Source organism: Crocodylus porosus, unplaced genomic scaffold (assembly GCF_001723895.1).
Source record: "Crocodylus porosus isolate Cpor-Errol unplaced genomic scaffold, CroPor_comp1, whole genome shotgun sequence".
In the NCBI taxonomy this organism is placed as follows: Eukaryota; Metazoa; Chordata; order Crocodylia; family Crocodylidae; genus Crocodylus; species Crocodylus porosus.
Genome location: NW_017728886.1, coordinates 48,992,903 through 48,995,438, shown reverse-complemented (window position 1 = coordinate 48,995,438; position 2,536 = coordinate 48,992,903). Strand labels below are relative to the sequence as shown.

The 2,536-nt window shown below is 36.0% G+C and overlaps 1 protein-coding gene across 3 annotated transcripts in view; it reads left to right on the top strand.

Moving 5' to 3' along the window:
- THSD7A (thrombospondin type 1 domain containing 7A) overlaps nucleotides 1-2,536 on the top strand; it is a 519,106-nt gene that overhangs the window by 339,244 nt on the left and 177,326 nt on the right. The gene's annotated exons all lie outside the window — the stretch shown is intronic.

The window sequence follows — 2,536 nt, the reverse complement described above, 5'->3', positions numbered from 1 at the left end:
TCTTGAAAAATGTTTTTATCCTCACTGAAGGATATGCTTAAGATAAGAAAGAGATACAAATAACTGAGAGCTGGGAATCCTGGGCTGTAGTCCCGGTTTTTCTGTAGGTTTCCTGTGTTACCTTGTAAAAATCACTTAAATTTTCCGTGCATCTGTAGATCCCCCCTCGCCCTCCCCCATGCACTGTAGACAAAAATATAGCTTTAAAAGCAATATGGAAATATATAGAAAGGAAGTTGCTGTAGAGACTCAGAAAAGTACTGTATTCTAGATTGTTGTGCAGACCTATTACCTGACATTTGTATGGCATTGTATTTCTAAAAATTGACATAGGAAACAAAGTTAAAGTGAAGAAAACTTCTGCAAACTGAAACCAAAAAGTTTCTCACTGTTGTGTCCCCTAAATTTCCTCAAGTGAAGAGAGGAAAACTTTGGAAGTTATTTTCCCAGTATAACAAGGATACACACATTAATGAGAGTTTCAAAATTGTTCTTAGGATAAAGGAAGATATTATGATCTAGCTAATGTACATTGAGTAAAGGCTTGTGAGATTGGGTTCAATACCTGGTTCTTATTACTGCAATTTACAATCTGTCTAATGTGGATAATAAAAATTACCAGTTGCTGTGGTGATTTGAGTCTGACAAAGACTTAGTTAAATATAGATAGTTAACATAAAATAAATGTCAATATCTTCTGTGATATAATTATATTTTTTTGAAGAACATAACTTGAGTGAATAAATTTATATTAATATGCAGTATTTTGCATTATTTAAAGTAAATTTATACTGAAGGTCTATCAACTAATAATTCATAAAACCTTCAAGATAAGTTATGCTAAATGCATTTAGTTCATTATTCTAACATTATTTTTAAACATTGTATTCTGAATCTGGGTTATGCAAATTTACATTGCTATGAAGAAATACAGCCACATAGTCCAGAAAAAGGGACATCCTTAACGTGGGAATGGCATACACATTAAATATTTAGAACAGAGGTGACTTAACTACATCCAACAAAGTACTGTAGCATAGGACAAGGTAACTTTCATGCCTAATATAGAGGTGCAGCCTGTGGAGGGTTTTAGCATCCATTTTAATACTGTTGCTGGAGTAGTTTTGCTTAGACTTTGGCATCCTATGGACTGTCCCTCTATGTGCCAGAAGGAGGGAGCCTTCAAGCTGCTTCATTTAATGAAAATATGCTGTAGCTCCAGGGCTCTTGGCAAATCACCTCAGTGGGACAGAGTTTAGATGCTCTGCCTTCGAAGTAAAGAGTAAGGGTGTTGATCATCTAAGGGTGATCAACAGTAAAATCTGGAATCGCTTCCTGTTCAAAATGATTAGCAGGAGTTTGTAGCCTGTAAAGTCTTGCTGGCTTAGGCTGGCATGAAATCTGCCTTATCAGAATGTAACAGGAATATGCAGAACCCATCAGGAGGTAATTTCTATACCCTGGAGAAAACTGATTAAAATGTAACTATAACTAGTCTTTGGATGCATAAACATGAGATACTTTTTCAAGATCTCAAACTAGGGGTGAAGTGGGTTTTACAAGTTCTGGGGACATTTCTGTAGAAGGAGAATTTTTTTTTTTTTTGAAGTTGCTTTTATTTTTTTAAGCCAGTGGAAGGAGAACTGCAACTCTTAGAAACAATGCCTCTTAAAATGATGAGATTTAAGACCTGGGAATGATTCAGGAAGGAAAGGTGGGGGGAAAAAGCTACAAAGTTTAGCAGTGGGCAAGCCTTTGTTTACTATGTAGCTCTTTAGTTCATAACATCTAGTTTTAATTCAATAAGGCTGTTCTGGAAACCTCCGTTCTCACATACTCATGGTGGTGTTTCCCTGTTATTTCAGAAAGTCAGTCTCAGAGCACATCGAAGTCTAGTGCTGCTCCACTTCTATCAATCACTTTTGAAATAACAGGTAGGTATTAAGGTCTTGTACCTAATGTTTCATTCAAAAATGTGCAAGGAGGCACTGTCCCTTTTGGGGGAATTATGTTGGCTGTATGTAAATTAAAAGGATAACTCTCTCAAATAGTTTATCTCATTTCAACCCGATGGACTCTCACACATACCATGAATAAATAAATAAAGACATGAGTATATCAAGTGACAGGCTTGAAATACAAATTAATATGCTGGATTGATCAACTTTGATAGAGTAAGAACCACCGCCGTCCATAATCCTTTGAACCTTCTGGTCCAAAAGTGCTAGGAATTTCTTTCTTCTCATATTTCCAGTGGCCCTTTCTACTTCAGATTTTTTGCAGTTTTAAAAGACTTTCGTAGTTCATATTAGATTCAGATAAAAAGCTGAGTTTAGGATACTGATCTGGATCAGAATTCCAAGGCAGGCTCAGAAATGAATTATCTTGAAATTACAATTAGCTATCTTCAGAAATTACAAAGATTTGACAAGGCAAGGTTCATTGGGTAGATGTGATATCTTTATTAGACCAACTGAGTAGATGGAAAGAAGTTCTTAGCAAGCTTTTGGGTGCAGTCGCCCTTCATCAGGCATAG